Source organism: Rana temporaria, chromosome 5, assembly GCF_905171775.1.
Source record: "Rana temporaria chromosome 5, aRanTem1.1, whole genome shotgun sequence".
NCBI lineage: Eukaryota > Metazoa > Chordata > Amphibia > Anura > Ranidae > Rana > Rana temporaria.
The window spans coordinates 186,285,505-186,307,111 of NC_053493.1; the positions used below are offsets into that span (position 1 = coordinate 186,285,505).

The 21,607-nt window shown below is 45.7% G+C and overlaps 1 protein-coding gene across 6 annotated transcripts in view; it reads right to left on the minus strand.

The window, feature by feature from the left end:
• The window catches only part of ICE1 (interactor of little elongation complex ELL subunit 1), a 537,335-nt gene that overhangs the window by 49,365 nt on the left and 466,363 nt on the right, over nt 1–21,607 (minus strand). The gene's annotated exons all lie outside the window — the stretch shown is intronic.

Sequence of the window (21,607 nt, forward strand, 5' to 3'; positions counted from 1 at the left end):
TATTGCGTTTTTTTTTTACCAAAAATATGTAGAAGAATACGTATCAGCCTAAACTGAGGATTTTTTTTTTTTTTTTATTGTGATATTTATGAAATAAAAAAGTAAAAAAAAAAACGCAGAGATGATCAAATACCACCAAACGAAAGCTCTATTTGTGGGGGGAAAACAACAAAGATTTAGTTTGGGTACAGTGTTGCATGACCATGCAATTGTCATTCAAAGTGCAACAGTGCTAAAAACTAAAAATTGGTCTGTCGCCCTGAAAGGGCAAGTCCATCAGGGCTTTCTTGGAAGATTGGTCGGCGGTCCAAATCTTTAACCAAAGTAGACAGTGTAACACCACCGCCTGATTTGAAGCCCTGGCCAGCAGAGGAATAGTGTCCAAGGCTGATTCGCCAACACATTTTAGGCCTTGCACCAGTTGGTCAGCTAGAGCTACCTCGTTCGGGCAAGCCTGATGTGCTTGTAACCCATTGAGAAGCATCTTTGCCCATTCCGTGAGTGTCTGAGACACCAGGGCCCCAACTATGGTTATGCGTACCGCCAAAGCTACTACTGTGTACAGGTTGCGGGTGATCGCCTCAGCCTTCTTTTCCGCAGGGTCTTTGAAGGCGGAAGCCCCCTCCACCGGTATGGTGGTTAGCTTGTTTAGTCTGGACACAGGAGGGTCCACTATCGGGGGCAAGGTAAATTTTTTCAAGAAACTCTCTTCAAGAGGGTAGTGCACCGCCTGATCTGTGGTTTATCCCACTCCTTGTATAAAAGTTTGTCTAAATAAGACACACAAGGACACACTTTTGCGGTGCGAGTTGCCTTACGGAACCCAAAGAGGACCGGCGCGTCTGCAGACGCCTCTATCTTTTGAGTATCGCACACTGCGGTGATAAGGCCACTTACTAGAGCCCTATTACCTGGGTCCGAAGTCTTCCTCACTGTCTGGGCGATCTTGGTCCGCATCCTCAGCTATCTCAGAGCCAGGGTCACGAGCGCTAGCAGGACCCGGCTCTGCATCTGAGTTGTCCCCAGAAGATGGCGGGGGAGGGGGCGCTTTCTAGCCCCCGTTCTCCCACGCGCTGCTTCCACCTTGGCAACAAAGGCATCTAGGATTGCCGACATAGCGTCCACCGATACATCGGGTGCAGGGGCATCAATTGCCAGCTCAGGTGTCTTGGGGGGAAAAAGCATCTACTTATGACGCCATGCTGTCAACACACCTGACACAGGGACTCCCAAACAAGTAACCCACCACTCCTGGCTGCAGCAGAGAAAAGGGGTTCCCCCCCAGAGAACTCACCACACAGGAACAGTGTAGATGGTTTGAGCATTGTCCAAGCCCTGAATTAATTAATTCCAATAAAAAAAAAATTAACTGAAATGTTAAAAAAAAAAAAAACACCTGCATGCAAGCACTGAATAAATAAATCCCCCCAAAAATTCCAATAAATAAAAAAAAAAAAAAACTGAAATTTTTAATTTTTTGGAATTATTTTGGGGATTTATTCAGTGCGTGGATAATGAATGTCAGACAGGTTGAATCGGTTTTTTTTAAACGATACTACATTCATTATACAAGCACTGAATGAATCCCCAAAATAATTCCAAAATAATTCCAATAAATAAAAAAAAACAACGAACTGAAATGTTTAAAAAAAATATGAAATTGTCATTAATGAAAGAGAATGTACATTTTTTTTATCTCAGTGCGGTTCACATTTGTGCACTCTACGATATTGCATGTAATTTGCACTGCAGTGTAAATCACATGCGATGTCGGTGCGATGCAATTTTATGCATCACATTCTGACCAAACTCGCACAGTACCATTTTTGTGGTCCGCACCAGAATCGGATCACACCTATGCAATCCGATTCATGTCCGAACTGTCAGTTCGCAGTGCGATATGCGAGCTGAAATGGGGGTGTCATTAACAAATGTATTGACACTCCCCGCAGATCGCATATGGCAATGTGAACTGATGTGTGAGTTGGGTGCGATTCGGGAACCCTGTGAATCCACTGCGGGTTCCCGCATCGCACCCGACTCGCACAGCAGTTCACACTGTCCTATGCGATCTGCAGGGAGTGTCAATACATTGTTAATGGCATATCGCACTGCAAACTGACAGTTCAGACATGAATCAGATCGCCTAGGTGTGAACACCCATGCAATCCAATTCTGGTGCGGACCCAAAAAAGGGTCCTGTGCGAGTTTGGTCCAAATGCAATGCAAGTATGATAATAACACCAGTATTACCATACCATACTACACACATTACAACAGAGTACTGGTAAATTTACACACCCAATACTACCTTACTCTTTTTTATTTAAATTTAGGTAAAAAGAATACCACTGGTATCCCTAATGGAATAAAAGAAAAAGTGTGGAGCATATACAGCTGGTTTCAAGTTTCAAAGGTTGTGGAATATGCCAAACAACATGGAAATAGGGCTGCAGCAAGGCATTTTGGAGAGCCACCAACAGAAAGCACAATACGAGATTGGCGAAAAGTGGAAGAAAAACTCAAGACATTATTAAAAACAAAATGCAATATTCGCAGCGGTATTGTTAAATGGCCAAAATTAGAAGATCAGGTGAAGGAATTTGTAGTAAATCATAGAAAAGCTGGCATTGCTTTATCAACAAAAATGATCATCATTCAAGCAGTGAAAATCAGCAAAGAGTTGCAAATACAGGATTTCAAAGGGACAACATCATGGTGTCAAAGATTTATGAAGAGGCATGAGCTTCGGATGCGAACAAGAACCAGGATTGCCCAGCATATGCTGGAAGATTATGAAGAGAAGATAATACATTTCCATCACTTTATTATCAAACAAAGGAAAAGACAAAATGTTGAAATTGGTCAAATCGGCAACATGGACGATGTACCCCTCACTTTTGATGTTCCTTCAAATAAAACTGTGGAAGCAAAAGGTACCAAGTCCTTTACGATCAAAACTTCAGGGCATGAAAAAAATCATTATACCGTGGTCCTTGCGTGCACTGCAGATGGAAACAAGCTGCCACCATTGGTCATTTTTAAAAGGAAAACTCTTCCAAAGGAGAAAATTCCAACTGGCATAAAGGTGCATGTTCACCCTAAAGGTTGGATGGACGAAGAAGGCATGAGATTTTGGATTAGAAATGTGTGGGAGAAGCGCCCGGGTGCTTTGTTAAAGAAGCCGTCCTTGTTAGTACTGGACTCATTTAGATCTCATCTTACAGAGCCAACAAAGAAAGAATTTAAAATGTGCAACACAGAGATGGCGGTCATTCCAGGACTAACATCACAATTACAGACATTAGATGTTTCCATTAACAAGCCCTTCAAAGCCTTAATGTGTGAAGAATAGAATAAATACATGTGTGATGAAAAGCAACATGAAGTTACAAATTCTGGGTGATTGAAAAGACCTGGCATTACAAAAGTGTGTCAGTGGATAAAGACTTTGTGGGACTCAGTTAAAGAAGATATTGTCATCAAATCTTTTAAGAAATGTGGCATAAGCAATGCTTTGGATGGGAAATTAGACGAGCTGCTATATGAAGACAATAGCAGTCAAAGCAGCAGTGTTGAGTACGATTTTGAAGATAGCAGTGAAGATGAAGAGTTTCTTGGTTTCTCAGACAGCAGCGATTTCTAAATTTTAAACTTCTGCAAAAACATGTACCGTACCTTAATATCCAAGTTTATTCATTAAAACAGTTGATTTTAGTTTCATGTTATGTTCTTTACCTTTATAAGTGCTTAACTATTAATAAAAAACAGTTTTGAGCTACCTTTGTTTTGCTTCAAAGTTCATTATTTAAAATTTAGTTTTTTTCCCTGAAACTTCCCTCTTAAAATTAGGTGCGCGTTATACGCAGATAAATACGGAAGGCAGAAAAAAACTGAGCTGCTTGGTGCAGCCTGAGAGGATATAGCCAGTAGGACCGCCCCCTGGGCGGGGCTGTTCAGCTTTGAAGTTAAAGGGTCACTAAAGGAAAAAAATGTTTTGCCTAAAATTAATCTCTGCAAGGTAGACAGACAGAATAGTGTAATGATTCTGTTAAAAAAATTAGTAAAAACCTATTAAATTCCTTCATCTATATCACCTCCGGCATTCTAGTTTCTGTTCTCTCATTCACTTCCTGGTTTGCATCGTTTGTTCATGTAAGAACTACATTTCCCAGTATGAATTGCGGCACGCCCAGTAATTCACACCTTCTTGAAGTCTCTAACACGTAGAGAGCGTCCTGCCGCACAGATGTAGTTCCCAGGAGGGGGTGAGTACGTTACTCACCACCGCAGTAAAGCCTCCCTTCACAGTGGTCAGTAACAATCAGACAAGCAGGAAGTGAACAGAACAGAGAAGAAATAGAGCAACTTCTGAGCAAAAACCAACAATGAGGAAGTGAAAAGAGGAATGTCTGCGATTAACCACTTAAGCCCCGGACCGTTGGGCAGCTAAATGCCCAGGCCAAGTTTTGCGATTCGGCACTGCGTCGCTTTAACAGACAATTGCGCGGTCGTGCGACGTGGCTCCCAAACAAAATTGGCGTCCTTTTTTCCCCACAAATAGAGCTTTCTTTTGGTGGTATTTGATCACCTCTGCGGTTTTTATTTTTTGCGCTATAAACAAAAATAGAGCGACAATTTTGAAAAAAAATTCAATATTTTTTACTTTTTGCTATAATAAATATCCCCCAAAAACATATATAAAAATGTTTTTTTCCCTCAGTTTAGGCCGATACGTATTCTTCTACCTATTTTTGGTAAAAAAAATCGCAATAGGCGTTTATCGATTGGTTTGTGCAAAATTTATAGCGTTTACAAAATAGGGGATAGTTTTATTGCATTTTTATTAATTATTATTTTTTTACTACTAATGGCGGCGATCAGCGATTTTTTTCGTGACTGCGACATTATGGCGGACACTTCGGACAATTTTGACACATTTTTGGGACCATTGTCATTTTCACAGCAAAAAATGCATTTAAATTGCATTGTTTATTGTGAAAATGACAGTTGCAGTTTGGGAGTTAACCACAGGGGGCGCTGTACGAGTTCGTGTTCACTTAGTGTGTGTTTACAACTGTAGGGGGGTGTGGCTGTAGGACTGACATCATCGATCGAGTCTCCCTACATAAGGGATCACTCGATCGATGCAGCGCCATAGTGAAGCACGGGGGAAGCCGTGTTTACATACGGCTCTCCCCGTTCTTCAGCTCCGGGGAGCGATCACGACGAAGCGGCTATAAACGAATAGCCGCGCCGTCTTCCCGGATCGCTCCCCGTGGGAATCCGACCGCCGCATGTAGTGGGGGGGGTCCCGATCGGACCCCCCACCCGCTAGAAGGCAAGGACGTACATGTACGGCCATTTGCCTGTACGTGCCATTCTGTGGACGTACATTTACATGCGGCGGTCGGGAAGTGGTTAAGGATGCTTATTATGAAAACAAAATGTTTTCCTTTACAACCCCATTAACAATTTCTGCCTAGTCACTCCTAAAGGAAGGCTAATTCCCACTTTGTCAAGATTAAGGCTGTGTCCGTCCATGAACGAAAGAGAAATGCATTTTCTAGTTGTCTTATTTCGCTTTCAGTGCACGTTATACTCCGATAAGTATGGTAATCTGTTTTTATTGTATAATCCTGACTCAGTCAGGAGTCGGCAACAGGCTTCAATTCCCAATTCATGAGGGTTAATTGTATACAAACTTGAAATATCCCATGTCACCAGAATTTTTTTTATATATTGTGAAAGATAATGTTACGCCGAGTAAAATGATACCCAACATGTCACGCTTTAAAATTGCTCGTGGCATGGCGTCAAACTTTTACCCTTAAAAATCTTGATAGGCGACGTTTAAAAAATTCTATAGGTTGCATTTTTTGAGCTATAGAGTAGCTCTAGGGCTATAATTATTGCTCTCGCTCTAACGATCGCGGCGATACCTCACTTGTGTGGTTTGAATACCGTTTTCATATGGCGGCGCTACTTGCGTATGCGTTCGCTTCTGCGCGCGAGCTCGTCGGGACGGGGCGCTTTAAAAATTTTTTTTTTGTTTTCTTATTTATTTTTATTAATTTTATTATTTTTTACACTGAAATAAAAAAAAAAAAACGACGGCTCCGGTAAGCGGCGGAGGGCGCGGAAATGCGGCGGGAGGCCCTCTCCCGCCACCGATACTTCCCACCGATAACGCCACCGATAACGGCGATCTTGCGGCGAATCCGCTGCGGAGACCGCCGTTATCGTTTACACAGCAGCCCACTGTAAAGGTGGATATCCCGGTTCTGGCAGCAGCTGCTGCCGTTACCGAGATATTCAGCTTTAAAAATAGGACGTATATATATACAGTGGGCTGTCGTTAAGTGGTTAATATCATATATTAACCCTTGTCAGCTGGCTTGATAGTTATATCCCACCTAGCCGACAAGGAGGCTAATGCTAGTTTTTCAGCCAGATGGTCAAATATAGGTTGGTCATGCAAAAAAGCCTTTATTTCTTGGTCTGTTTTTTTTTTTTTTTTTTTTTATATATAACTCTACTGCTGGAATAGAAGTAGGTGGTGTCATTCTACACTTGTTTCTCAAACACAATTTGAATTACCCATATTTGGACGCATAGAAAAAATAGGATTTTTTGTACTCACCGTAAATATGGATAGGAGGACTCCCGAACCCCAGGAATGCCCAGCCGTACCAACCCACCTAATTAGCAGGGACTGTACTTACCCGTCCAAGCGAGGACTCACTGACGCATTCCTGACAGACCTACAATTGCAATCGAGGTAGCTGTCGGCCCGGTCCACTGAGTGAGAGAACACCACAGCTCAGTCATATGTGGACCTCGGAGCGGAAAGCTCACCGGCTTCATGAGGTATGTCGTGGCAGACCCAGCCTCTTTGCAAAGGTGTGCTCGCGCTCGCTGGCCGGACTGAGTAGACTACAAAGATCTATATATCCAGCCTGTCTCTCAGCCGACAGTTGATAGAATATTCTTTCAAGAAAAAATAAAATAAAAATTTTCCTCAGGGCGCTGGGCCCAAAGGGAGCCATACGTACTTCTCCTTTGCTAGGCAGAATGAAACTGAGGCTGCATACTGCAGGGAGAAGGGTTATGTCTGGAGGGACCGCCCCCTGGGTGGGGCTGTTCAACTCTGTTAAAGTAACATGTATTTAATTATCTAACATGTTTCTGCCTAGTCCTCTCCTGTGAACAGGAACATAACCCACTTGTCAAGATTTAAGGAGCTGTGTCTGTCCATGGACGATAAGAGAAAAAGGCTTTTAACCACTTGCCGACCAGCCGCCGCCGTTATACGGTGGCAGGTCAGAACGATCCCGCGAACTGTCGTAGCTGTACGTTGGTCCCTTTAAGCGGGATAGCAAGGCTATTTCTCTGGGACATCCCAGCAGGTAATGAATATTAGCGACTCTGTGTCCCATGATGTACTTTGGCTGCTCGAACACCCACTTGATACATTTTTGTGAATGTATGCACTGAAGACCAGGTAGCAGCCTTACAAATCTGAGCCACAGATACCTGATGGCAAAAAGCCCAGGAGGTACCTACACCCTTGGTAGAATGAGTTCTCACCCTAAAGGAAGGAGCTTTACGTTTCAGACCATAGGCCTGAATGACCAATTGATGGACCCAATTGGCAATGAAAGCTTTGGAAGCTGTCTGCCCCTTCTTGGGTCCTTTTGGCGAAAGAAAATAAGATAAAAAAAATAAAAAAAAGAGTCTGATCCCCGGATCTCCACAGATGTAGACAAATAAACCTTAAATAGTAAAATTTGGTGTATATCGCACTGACATATATCTAGTAGCAGCCAGCACAACACTAAGACAAGTGTAAATCAAAAAAGAAGTAAAAAGTGAAATTATGTGCAGCGCTCAAAACATGGAAATACATAGGTATACAAACTAATGTACACTGTGCAATGACCACAAAAACTAATAATAATGAAAATAAGATGTGAAATTCACATCAAAACTAATGTCCATGTGCCATCATACAAAAGTTGTTTTAAAACAAACATAGCAGTCTTTAAATAAACGGTGAAATCAAATGATGTAACTAGAAGTGGTATTCCACATGACATCAATGTTGAGGCGAGGACACAGACAGACAATAGAACCACCACCGGTTAGTGAGGAGGCTTACCGGAGTGAGAGGACTCAAATGGGCATATGCTCAGTGAGTTAACAAGGCTTATGGTGCAACCACCAAAATATGGGACCTCCACATCTGGGTTCCAGATCAAGTTGTAAGGCAATCCAATTGGTCAAGAGATGTCACCAAGAAGCGGTCTTCAGAAGCAGCCAACTTGTCAGAACAAATCCTCTCAAGTGTTCAAAATAGCATGACCAAGACACAGTGTGTATCCGTATAAACGTAAAATTTATTAAAAGAAAATTGAAAAGACTCAAATTTAGAAAGTGGATCAAGAGCTTAAAATTGAAGTTTGTGGGTAACACAATGACATCAGCAGGGCTCGTCCCAACGCGTTTAGTCTAAAGAGACATCATCTGGGGTATGAGCCTGCTGTAGTCACCGCGTTTATACAGTACAGACCAAAAGTTTGGACACACCTTCTCATTCAAAGAGTTTTCTTTATTTTCATGACAATGAAAATTGTAGATTCACACTGAAGGCATCAAAACTATGAATTAACACATGTGGAATTATACATAACAAAAAAGTGTGAAACAACTGAAAATATATTTCATATTCTAGGTTCTTCAAAGTAGCCACCTTTTGCAACAGACACATCTCTAGAACTGTTAAGAGGAGACTGTGTGAATCAGGCCTTCATTGTAGAATATCTGCTAGGAAACCACTGCTAAAGAAAGGCAACAAGCAGAAGAGACTCGTTTGGGCTAAAGAACACAAGGAATGGACATTAGACCAGTGGAAATCTGTGCTTTGGGCTGATGAGTCCAAACTTGAGATCTTTGGTTCCAACCAGGCCCGGACTGGCCATCGGGCAAACCGGGCACACGCCCGGTGGGCACCGGCCACCGAGAGGCCGCCAGGCTGCAAGCCGCGAGGCACAAGCCGCGCCGCTCATCTAGCCTCTCCGCGGCCGCCCGGGTGGAAGTAAACACCGAGGGGGAGGAGCTAGATGAGAAGCCTTCGGCCTCTCCACGGCCGGGGGGTGTCACTGCGAGGGGGAGGAGCCAGAGCCGACACCTGCTGGCTGCTGCTACAACACCGGACCGGATTCAAGAAAACGTGAGTGCAGCCCCCCTCCCCCCGCTCCTGTAACCTGGATAGAAGAAGCAGTGGGTGCGGCTGCATATAAAAATCTTTTTCTCTATCGTCTCCCTTCTGCTGTATTGGAATGCCTGAGGCTGTGAGAGGTACAGTAAAAGCAGCAGGCATTCCAATACAGCAGAAGGGAGACGATAGAGAAAAAGATTTTTATATGCAGCCGCCCCCACTGCTCCTCTTCCACCTTCCATACACTTTGCCTCCTCGTGATCTCCACCTCCCCCCAGTGCTCTCTGCCACCCCCCCCCAGGGCTTTCCAAGACCCCCCCCCAGGGCTCTCCACCTCCCCCCAGGACTCTCCAAGACCCCCAGTGCTCTCATCCTCCCCCCAGGGCTCTCTGCCACCTCCCCCCCCCAGGGCTCTCTACCTCCCCCCAGGACTCTCTGCCACCCCCACCAGTGCTCTCACCCTCCCCCTAGGGCTCTCTGCCACCCCACCCCCCAGGGCTCTCCAAGACCCCCCCCAGGGCTCTCCAGCTCCCCCCAGGACTCTCTGCCACCCCCAGTGCTCTCACCCTCCCCCAGTGCTCTCACCCTCCTTCAGGGCTCTCTGCCACCCCCCAGAGCTCTCCGTCACCCCCCAGTGCTCTCCACCTCCCTCCATGCTCTCTGCCACCCCCAGTTCTCTTTGCCACCCCCCAGTTCTCTTTGCCACCCCCCAGTGCTCTCTGCCACCCCCCAGTGCTCTCTGCCACCCCCCATGGCTCTCAACCTCCCCCCCAGTGCTCTCCACCTCCTTCGATGCTCTCTGCTACCCCCCCAGTGCTTTCCGCCACCCCCCCGTGCTCTCTGCCAGGGCTCTCTGCCACCCCCCAGTGCTCTACACCTCCCTCCATGCTCTCTGCTACCACCCCAGTGCTTTCCGCCACCCCCCCGTGCTTTCCGCCACCCCCCAGTGCTCTCTGCCACCCCCCGCAGTGCTCTCTGCCACCCCCCGCAGTGCTCTCTGCCACCCCCCGCAGTGCTCTCTGCCACCCCCCATTGCTTTCTGCCACCCCCCCCATTGTGCTCTACACCTCCCTCCATGCTCTCCGCTACCACCCCAGTGCTCTCCGCCACCCCCCAGTGCTCTCTGCCCCCCCCCCAGTGCTCTCTGCCACCCCCCAGGGCTCTCTGCCACCCCCCAGGGCTCTCTGCCATCCTCCAGTGCTCTCAACCTCCCCTCCAGTGCTCTCAACTTCCCCCCCAGTGCTCTCTTCTACCCCCCCCAGTGCTCTCTGCTACCCTCCAGTTCTCTTTGCCACCCCCCAGTGCTCTCTGCCACCCCCCAGGGCTCTCAACCTCCCCCCAGGGCTCTTTTCCACCCCCTAGGGCTCTTTTCCGCCACCCCCCAGTGCTCTCTGCCACCCTCAGTGCTCTCAACCTCCCCCCAGGGCTCTTTGCCACCCCCTAGGGCTCTTTTCCGCCACCCCCCAGTGCTCTCTGCCACCCCCTAGTGCTCTTTGCCACCCCCTCCAGTGTTATCCACCACCCCCATGCTACCCCCCCAGTGCTCTCCAACTCCCTCCATGCTCTCTGCCACCCCCCCCAGTGCTCTCCACCTCCCCCCAGTGCTCTCTGCCACCCCCCAGTGCTCTCTGCCACCCCCCCAGTGCTCTACACCTCCCTCCATGCTCTCTGCTACCACCCCAGTGCTCTCTGCCACCCCCCAGGGCTCTCTGCCACCCCCCAGGGCTCTCTGCCATCCTCCAGTGCTCTCAACCTCCCTCCAGTGTTCTCAACCTCCCCTCCAGTGCTCTCAACTCCCCCCCCCCAGTGCTCTCTTCTACCCCCCCCCCCAGTGCTCTCTGCTACCCTCCAGTTCTCTTTGCCACCCCCCAGTGCTCTCTGCCACCCCCCAGGGCTCTCAACCTCCCCCAGGGCTCTCCGCCACTCCCCATTGCTCTCTGCCACCCCCCAGTGCTCTCTGCCACCCCCCAAGCTCTCTGCCACCCCCTAGTGCTCTTTGCCACCCCCCTCCAGTGTTATCCACCACCCCCATGCCACCCCCCAGTGCTCTCCACCTCCCCCCAGTGCTCTCTGCCACCCCCCCAGTGCTCTCTGCCACCCCCCCAGTGCTCTCTGCCACCCCCCAGTGCTCTCTGCCACTCCCCAGTGCTCTCCGCCACCCCCCAGTGCTCTCCGCCACCCCCCAGTGCTCTCCGCCACCCCCCAGTGCTCTTTGCCACCCCCCATCCAGTGCTCTCAACCTCCCCTCCAGTGCTCTCAACCTTCCCCCCAGTGATCTCCGCCTCCCCCAGTGCTCTCTGCCACGCCACCCCCCAGTGATCTCTGCCACCCCCCAGGGCTCTCTGCCACACCCCCAGTGCTTTCAACCTCTTTACCAGTGCTCTCTGCCACCCCCCCAGTGCTCTCTGCCACCCCCCAGGGCTCTCTGCCACCCCCTAAGTGCTCCCTGTCACCCCCTAGTGCTCTCCACCTCCCCCATGCTCTCTGCCACCCCCTAGTGCTCTTTTCCACCCCCTCCAGTGTTCTCCACCACCCCCATGCTCTCTGCCACCCCCCCCCCCAGTGCTCTCCAACTCCCTCCATGCTCTCTGCCACCTCCCAGTGCTCTCAACCACCCACCAGTGCTCTCCACCTCCCCGCATGTTCTCAGCCGGAGGTGCCGGTTAGCATGTCATGGGCTGCTCAATCAAAAATGCCCGGGCCTATTTTTTGTCCCAGTCCGGGCCTGGTTCCAACCCCTGTGTCTTTGTGCGATGCAGAAAAGGTGAACGGATGGACTGGTTCCCACTGTGAAGCATGGAGGAGGAGGTGTGATGGTGCTTTGCTGGTGACACTGTTGGGGATTTATTCAAAATTGAAGGCTACCACAGCATCTTGCAGCGGCATGCTATTCCATCCATCAGGACAATGACCCCAAACACACCTCCAGGCTGTGTAAGGGATATTTGACCAAGAAGGAGAGTGATGGGGTGCTGCGCCAGGCGACTACCTCTTGAAGCTCATCAAGAGAATGCCATGAGTGTGCAAAGCAGTAATCAAAGCAAAAGGTGACTACTTTGAAGAACCTAGAATATAAATTATATTTTCAGTTGTTTCACACTTTTTTGTTATGTATAATTTCACATGTGTTAATTCATAGTTTTTATGCCTTCAGTGTGAATCTACAATTTTCATAGTCATGAAAATAAAGAAAACTCTTTGAATGAGAAGGTGTGTCCAAACTTTTGGTCTGTACTGTATATCTTATGAGGCCCAATAGTAAAATTTCCAACCTGTGATCATAATTGATGCTTCCTGCATGTGGACACTGCACTTCCTGGTTTGAACAAAATGGCACAGTGGCTTGCATTCCAAGCCTCACTTCTGCATAGAGTTGTAAAATCCATTGGCATGTGAGGAGGCGGGCTTTTGTGCATCAAGCCTCACTGTGATCCACATAGAAAGTAACCCGGATCAGCTGACACACAAAGCCTCCTATGAGGACATGGACATGAACCAAGCCAAATAAGTAAGTTCATAAGGTAGTCCTTTGAGCATGTATAGCTCTGTGTGAAGATGTACAATCTTTGCAGGTAGGGCAGCCTTGTACAGGGAGTTGAAGCCATTCCAGATATGTAAAAGAAAAAAACAGAGCAACAGGTGCCTCTTAGTAAGACTGTTTAAAATTTAATAGCCAAATGCATTAAAACACTCACATTTAAATATATTTATGTTCAGCGCAGGGAAGTCCAGTAGAGTCAAATATGGATCTCTGCAGTTTAGATGGTGTTTCAGCTTAATTCCTCCATGTTGTCTGCGTCCTGTGTCACAGGCGACTTCCGGGATTCATACAGGACCCAAAACGAGGCTTGGGGCGCATTTGACCAGTCACAGAGAAGACTGGAGTGCAGAGTCCAGTGGAGAGAATGACTGTACTGCCGTAAAGCGACGCGTTTCCGAGCATGCACACCAAGAGATTATGCAAGGTGTGCGCTCCTTTCTCAAGCTGTGGTTATGGGCTATGTGTGGTCTTTTTATGTGCTTGGATTGCACATAAAACACAATCTAAACTGCAGAGATCCACATTTGACTCTACTGGACTCCCCTTCGCTGAACATACAGATATTTAAATGTGAGTGTTTTAATGCATTTGGCTATTAAATTTTAAAACAGTCTTACTAAGAGGCGCCTGTTGCTCTGTTTTTTCTCTTTCACATCCATCACATCGTCAACAGGAAATACAATGATCATCGGCATTTGGCTCGCCACCTATAGGCGTAATGCAGTACAGACCTCAATCTCAACTAGAAAATGCATTTCCTGCAGAAAATGCGTGGGAATGCTGAATTGCTAAAGCTAATTGGATGAATAGCTTAAATCCGTAAGAAAAAGTTGAAGAAGTGAGAATAGTTGGAAAAGTAGGAATGGTTTTAAAATAAACACGAATTTCATTAAAAAAGTTTAACACCAAAACCAATATATGAAAGATGTGGAATAGTTGAAGGTTTTTTGAAAAGCTGACACTAAACTGAATTGTTGGCTTTAAAAGTTTGCAAAGAATAAGCCCAATACACACTCTGTTTAATCGATTAAGTTTAGTGGTCATTTCAGGAAATTTTAACAGCTTTTTCACAAAAAGTGTAAAAGATATCAAACTGAAAAGATATAGCCGGATAGCTGAAAATTTTGTGGACATTTTAAAGTTTGTTTGGCATCTGTAGGTGAAAGTATGAAGGAGCTGAAACTTTTGGGAGTGGAAGAAGATTTTAAGGATTGAAGCATGCTCTCATTCACTTTAATGTTAAAAAAAAGTGTTAAAAAGCTTAATATTTTAACCACTTCCCGACCGCCTCATGTAGATATACGTCGGCAGAATGGCACAGACAGGTACATCAACGTACCTGTACGTGCCTGCCTAGACGTGGGTCCGATCGGGACCCCCCCGCGCTACATGCAGCGGTCGGATCCCCTCGGGGAGCGATCCGGGACGACAGCGCGGCTATTCGTTTATAGCCGCTCCGTCGCGATCGCTCCCCGGAGCTGAAGAACGGGGAGAGCCGTATGTAAACACGGCTTCCCCGTGCTTCACTGTGGCGGCGCATTGATCGTGTCATCCCCTTTATAGGGGAGACACAATCGATGATGTCAGTCCTACAGCCACACCCCCTACTGTTGTAAACACACACTAGGTGAAGCCTAGCACGTTCAGCGCCCCCCTGTGTTTAACTCCCAAACTGCAACTGTCATTTTCACAATAAACAATGCAATTTAAATGCATTTTTTGCTGTGAAAATGACAGTGGTCCCAAAAATGTGTCAAAATTGTCCGAAGTGTCCGCCATAATGTCGCAGTCACGAAAAAAAATCGCTGTTCGCCGTTATTAGTAGTAAAAAAAAAAAAAAAAATAATAAAAATGCAATAAAACTATCCCCTATTTAGTAAACGCTATAAATTTTGCGCAAACCAATCGATAAACACTTATTGCAATTTTTTTTACCAAAAATAGGTAGACGAATACGTATCGGACTAAACTGAGGAAACAAAAAATTAGATATGTTTTTGGGGGATATTTATTATAGCAAAAAGTAAAAAATATTGCATTTTTTTCAAAATTGTCGCTCTATTTTTGTTTATAGCGCAAAAAATAAAAACCGCAGAGGTGACCAAATACCGCCAAAAGAAAGCTCTATTTGTGGGGAAAAAAGGACGCCAATTTTGTTTGGGAGCCACGTCGCACGACCGCGCAATTGTCTGTTAAAGCGACGCAGTGCCGAATTGGGTCATTTAGCTGCATATTGGTCCGGTCCTTAAGTGGTTAAGAAGTATAAATAGTACAAAAAAAATTAAGAAATTCCATCATTATTTGAAAGAGCTGAACATTTTAAAAAGTTGAATGGTTTTAATAGCTGAACGTATGCAGAAGTTACGCAGAGCCAAAAAACGTACGGAACAAAATAAAAATTAAGAATAATAAAAAACAAATAACAATACTGGGAATGCTATTGAGCATTCCCACTAACTAGAAAATGCATTTCCTGCAGAAAATGTGTGGGAATGCTAAATAACTTAATTGCTAAAGCTAACTGGATGAATAGCTTAAATCCGTAAGAAAAAGTTGAAGAAGTGAGAATAGTTGGAAAAGTAGGAATGATTTTAAAATAAACATGAATTTCATTAAAAAAGTTTAACACCGCTAATGTATGAAAGGTGTAATATTTAAAGTTTTTTTGAAAAGCAGACACTATAAACTGAATTTTTATTTCACAAAAGATTTTTTTTTTCTCAAAAAAAAATTTCCCTAAATTTTTTTTTTATACAGGACAGTCAATGGAAGAAAGTGTAGAACTCTTGTCATTTGGAAGCATAACCAGACAAAAGTAAAAGGCGTATCACACAGCTGAGCACATTGCCTGAAACTAGACAAAATACAAAATACTTATACATTGATGTATAAATTGTGTATGACAAGTAAATCTTGTGGGGCTTGAGAGCAATTTATAGAGAAGGAATCAAGATAAAAAAAATTAAGGCTCTGTGCTTTAGCTGTGACATCATCCAATCTAAGCTGCCCAATAGACACTGTTTAAACGATTAAGTTTAGTGATCATTTCAGTAAATTTTAACAAACTTTAAAATGTTCACAAAATATTCAGCTGTCCGGCTATATCTTTCAGTTTGATATCTTTTACATTTTTTGTGAAAAAGCCGTTCTAGCTTAGTGAGTGTCTATTGGGCCTGCTTAGAGTGGATGATGTTATAGCTAGAGCAAAGAGCCTTAAAAAAATGATCTTAGTTCCTTCTCTATAAATTGCTCTCACGCCCACAAGATCTACTTGTCATGCACAATTTATACATCAAAACGTAGGTATTTTTGTCTAGTATCAGCCAATGAGTTTTGTTATAAACCTCTTACTTTTGGCTGGTTGAGCTTCCAAATGACAAGAGTTCTACACTTTCTTCCATTGACTGTCCTGTATAAAATTCTTCACATTTCCTAGTGAAATGCACAGCGAACTTTTAAAATCTAGATAGAGTAAACTCCTGCGCTGTCTGAAAAGTGAAAGGAGGGGGACAAACTAAAAATACTGCTGCAAATATAAAAGTCTACCTCGATAGACTAAAGTGAAACAGAAAGATTAAATTGCAATACTTGCGCTGTAAGGTGTGGGATAGGGAGTATGTAATGGACAGTAATATTTATATTCAGATGCTGGCTCTGAACCCTGAGAACTAGTGGAAAGAAGCAGAGGAAAGATAGAGGGACCGACGAGTGCGGTACTCGTGGATATGAGTCTGAGATCTCTCACTCACATGTGAGTGCATTCCCATTCGCCAAGATCCCATTTGCTAATATCTTTTTTGTGACGGTATTTCACCATCAGCCTCTTTTTGTCTTTTTACTTTGTTTTTTCATGTTAAACATCGGATGGAGATTTACATGTGTTATTTGTGGATTGTAACCATCTAGACCAGTTTGACCTGGACATATTGTGGTCAACTCGAGGTGAGCAGCTGGGTTCACCGAAGGTGTTTACATATAACTTTGGTGTTGGCTCAACTATCCTATTTTCACCTATATTACGGATCTAAGGGTCTCATATATATTTCCTTCAGGACTGTTTTCCGTGTACTTTTCGTATTTTCATTTTTTGATTGCATTTTTATTTTTACACAATACCTGCACCGCTGGAGATTAGGATTTATCTCCGTTTGGAGCACATTAATGCACGGCAGGACTGCACTGGATCTGGACCTTCTTGGAGTGCAGACTTGTTCATTAAGGACTGTCCTTGTATTGGTCTCACTGTTATATGTTTTATCATATTGTTCTCACTAAATAATATTTTCACCAGTCACTCATAAATATTACTGTCCATTACATACTCCCTATCCCACACCTTACAGCGCAAGTATTGCAATTTAATCTTTGAACTTTTAAAATCGATGACATGTCCACATTTTTAAGTTGATCAAAATAACTTTTATACCGATATGTTAAAAAAAACATGCGTCTCCAACGGTGAAGTCGCTGTTTTGATAGCATGTACGGTTGTGGATTTATTAAGGCTTGTTTGAAGGGTTCTCTCACACTGTCTCTCACTCATTAGGTGTGGGGATTAATGATCAAAAAGCTTTTCAAAAAACCTTTAACCACCTGAGGCCCGCGCTATAGCCGAATGATGGCTACAGCGCGGACCTGAAAATCCAACTGGACGTCAATTGACGTCCGCCCCTTTTGGCGTTCCCCGAGCGCGCAGCGGGGAAACACTGTGTTGGCCGTGTCCCTTGGACACAGCCAATCACAGATCGCGGCGAACGGCCAATCAGAGTGGCCGTTTGCTATGCGATCTGTGCGGCCAATGAGAGATGATCTCAAATGTAAACATTTGAGATCATCTCTCATTGCCGGCTCACACAGAGACAGCGTCCTGTCTCTGGAGAGGAGACCGATCTGTGTCCCTTGTACATAGGGACACAGATTGGTCACCTCCCCCAGTCAACCCCCTCTACACCTACAGTTGGAACACGATACAGGGAACATTTAACCCCTTCCTCACCCCCTAGTGTTAACCCCTTCAATGCCAGTCACATTTATACAGTAAGAGAGTGGATACCCTGCGCTGCCGGGTGTGCGTAAATGGTAGCTGCTGACACGGCTCATTCAAAAAAGCAAAACAACCAAGAAATACGTATGTGTAGCGCTAAAATTAATAAATGAATATCAAAATACCAAAAATGTGTGTAGTAAAAAACAAAACACATATAACATTAATAAATGTTGGACACAAATTATGAAACATGTGAAATTCCTCTGTAGCGAGGAGTGACAACAGTGCCGACTGGCACGTGAACTGATACACCTAAGGTGGTATCAAACATAAAAGCAGAGTCCAACAGAACTCCTAAGTGTGATGATCCGATGTATATAGCAAAGTTCATCAACATCCACAAATCATTCAAGTGAAACAGTGAATAAATGGAAAAAGCGTGACTCCTTTATCGTGACAATCCCATCACCGGAAAAAGTGCAGGCTTACCGGAACTTGTTGACCACTGGTGGCATATGCCAAAAGAGGTCAGTCAAGGCTTTATATGACAATTGTCAAACAGCGATCCTTGGCAGGAAGCGTAGGTCCAACTGGTGGGTAGGTCCTTATATGGAATAGGTCCCCAGGAGTAAGCCGGAAGCTATACTGATGTTGGTATCCCAAAACCAATTGGCTCAGTGTGTTAGTGGTGCATAGGGAAAAATAAAGAGAAGTGGCCACATAGCGTAACTCCGTATAAAAGAAAAAATACGTGTTTATTCACAGCTATCAAACTTACATTTGGCTGGAAGTAAAAGAGCTCTTGCATGTAAATGGGGCGACAGTGGAGTCCTCCCGACGCGTTTCGTGGTCAAAAGCACATCGTCTGGGGTATCTCTCCACTGCAGCCCACTCCAATATATGTATAGTCCATGTAATCACATCCAATCAAATGAAGATCTGACTCACCCTCAACAATCAGCAATCACAAGCAGCACATCACCTATCCAAGATGGCGCTGCAGTTTGCACTCCAAGCCTCTATATGAAACAGGAACCTCACAGAGAATTTGGGTGTAGTGTCTTTGATGTGTCTGTTATATTTGGAATGTAGTCATTAAGAGTGTAACATGGACATACTGAATAAAATAAAAAATGAAATGCACTGGCCGTTAAAGTGCTTGAAATGTACAAAATAAATATTAGGTGAGGCAAACTGTGAAGGTTTAACACGCCACGGTCGACATATGCGACCGCGCGTGCGCCAGAGCCAAGCCTCGTTTGCATGTGCTAACAAGCACAGAAGAGCATAGTAGCCCTGCATTGTTTATGTGTCGTGAATTGCAATATGCTACCGCGCGTGCGCGATAGCCAAGCCTCACTCTGAGTGGATAGAGGCTGCCGTGTGGTGTCCAGTGAGAGCGCGCCCCTTCAATGCCAGTCACATTTATACAGTAATTGGTGCATATTTATAGCACTGATCGCAGTATAAATGTGAATGGCGCCAAAAATGTGTCCGATGTGTCCGCCATAATGTCGCCGTCCCAATAAAGATCACCGCCATTACTAGTAAAAAAAAAACACAATTCTGTCCCCTATTTTGTAGGCGCTATAACTTTTGCGCAAAACGGTCGCTTATTGCGATTTTTTTTTTTTTGTTTTACCAAAAATATGTAGAATACGTATCGGCCTAAACTGAGAATTATTTTTTTTTTTTTTTTTAATTGGGCTATTTATTATAGCAACAAGTAAAAAATATTGTATTTTTTTTCAAAAATTTCGCTCTTTTTTGTTTATAGCGCAAAAAATAAAAACTGCACAGGCGATCAAATACCACCAAAAGAAAGCTCTACTTGTGGGGAAAAAAGGACGTCAATTTTGTTTGGGAGCCACGTCGCACGACCGCGCAATTGTCAGTTAAAGCGACGCAGTGCCGGAAGCTGAAATTTCACCTGGGCAGGAGGGGGGTATATGTGCCCAGTAAGCAAGTGGTTAAATATTCCACATCTTTCATACATTAGTGGTAGTGTTAAACTGTTTTAAATTAAATTCATGTTTACTTTAAAACCATTCCTACTTTTCCAACTATTCTCGCTTCTTCAACTTTTTCTTAAGGATTTAAGCTATTCATCCAGTTCACTTTAGCAATTCAGCATTCCCACACATTTCTGCAGGAAATGCATTTTCTAGTTCTCATTATTATTAGTTTTTGTGGTCATTGCACAGTGTACATTAGTTTGTGTACATACAGTGGGTGACCGCGATGTTGTGTCAATCTCGCTCCCTTTCTCGGCGAGATTGACCACCTACAAGCCCCATCGCGGAAGCCAGCGCCAAGCTGGCTTGCCGCGATGGAGACAAAGCCGTCATAGAAGCGACGGGGATCCGACTTGGATTCCCGCCAATTCTAGCTGCAGCGTTTGGTATGAATCCTGAGAGGGAACTCCACGCCAAATTTTAAATAAAAAACCGGCATGGGTTCCCCCCCCCAGGGGCATACCAGGCCCTTAGGTCTTGTATGGGTTGTAAGGAGACCCCCCCTACGCCGAAAAACTGGCGTGGGGGTCCCCCCACAATCCATACCAGACCCGTATTCAAAGCACGCTGCCCGGCCGGTCAGGAAAGGAGTGGGGACGAGCGAGCACCCCCCCTCCTGAGCCGCACCAGGCTGCATGCCCTCAACATGGGGGGGGTTGGGTGCTCTGGAGCAGGAGGGCACACTGCGGCCCCCCCACCCCAGAGCACCCTGTCCCCATGTTGATAAGGACAGGGCCTCTTCCCGACAACCCTGGCCATTGGTTGTCGGGGTCTGCGGGCGGGGGGGCGGCCCCCCACCCTAGGTGAATGAATATGGGGTACATCGTACCCCTACCCATTCACCTGGAGGCAAAGTGTAAAAGAAAATAAACACACGACACAGGGTTTTTAAAGTAATTTATTAGTCAGCTCCAAGGGCCCCCCTCTCTTTAGCTCTTTTACAAGGGAGTCCTTCTTTGGCAAAGGGGCTTCACCGCCGTCTGGTTCTCTTCCACTCTCTGGGGGTCTTCTCCGCTCTCCGGGGGGTCTTCTTCCATCTTCTCTGCTGTTGTCTCGGCGCTCCCCGGTTCTTCTCTCGCTCGCTCTCCGGTGCCTTCTCCTTCCTTTAAAGGGGGCTCCCAGATTCCGATAAGCCCCCCGCCCGCAGACCCCGACAACCAACGGCCAGGGTTGTCGGGAAGAGGCCCTGTCCTTAACATGGGGACAGGGTGCTCTGGGGTGGGGGGCCACAGTGTGCCCCCTGCCCCAGAGCACCCAACCCTCCCATGTTGAGGGCATGCGGCCTGGTACGGCTCAGGAGGGGGGGGCTCGCTCATCCCCACTTTTCCTTACCGGCCGGGCAGCGTGCTTTGGATACGGGTCTGGTATGGATTGTGGGGGGACCCCCCACGCCGGTGGGGGACCCAAGGGCCTGGTATGCCCCTGGGGGGGACCCATGCCGTTTTTTTATTTAAAATTTGGCGTGGAGTTCCCTCTCAGGATTCATACCAAACGCTGCAGTTAGAATTGGCGGGAATCCAAGTCGGATCCCGTCGCTTCTAGGACGCGCTTGCTGGAATGTACTTTTTCTATTCCAGCGAGTGCGAGATGTCGGCACCCTGTCACCGAGAATCAGCGCGATGTTGTCGTGCTGGAAACACATTCTCGGCAACAGGTACAGTATTTCCATGTTTTGAGCACTGCACATAATTTCACTTTTTACCTAGACAAATAAACCTCAACTGCCAGGACAACGTCCAAGGAGTACAGTCGTCTCTCTTCTGCCAAATGAGGCTGAGAGAAAAAAGGCGATATAATGTCCTGATTTAAATAAAAGGCTGAGACCACTTTTGGCAAAAAGGATG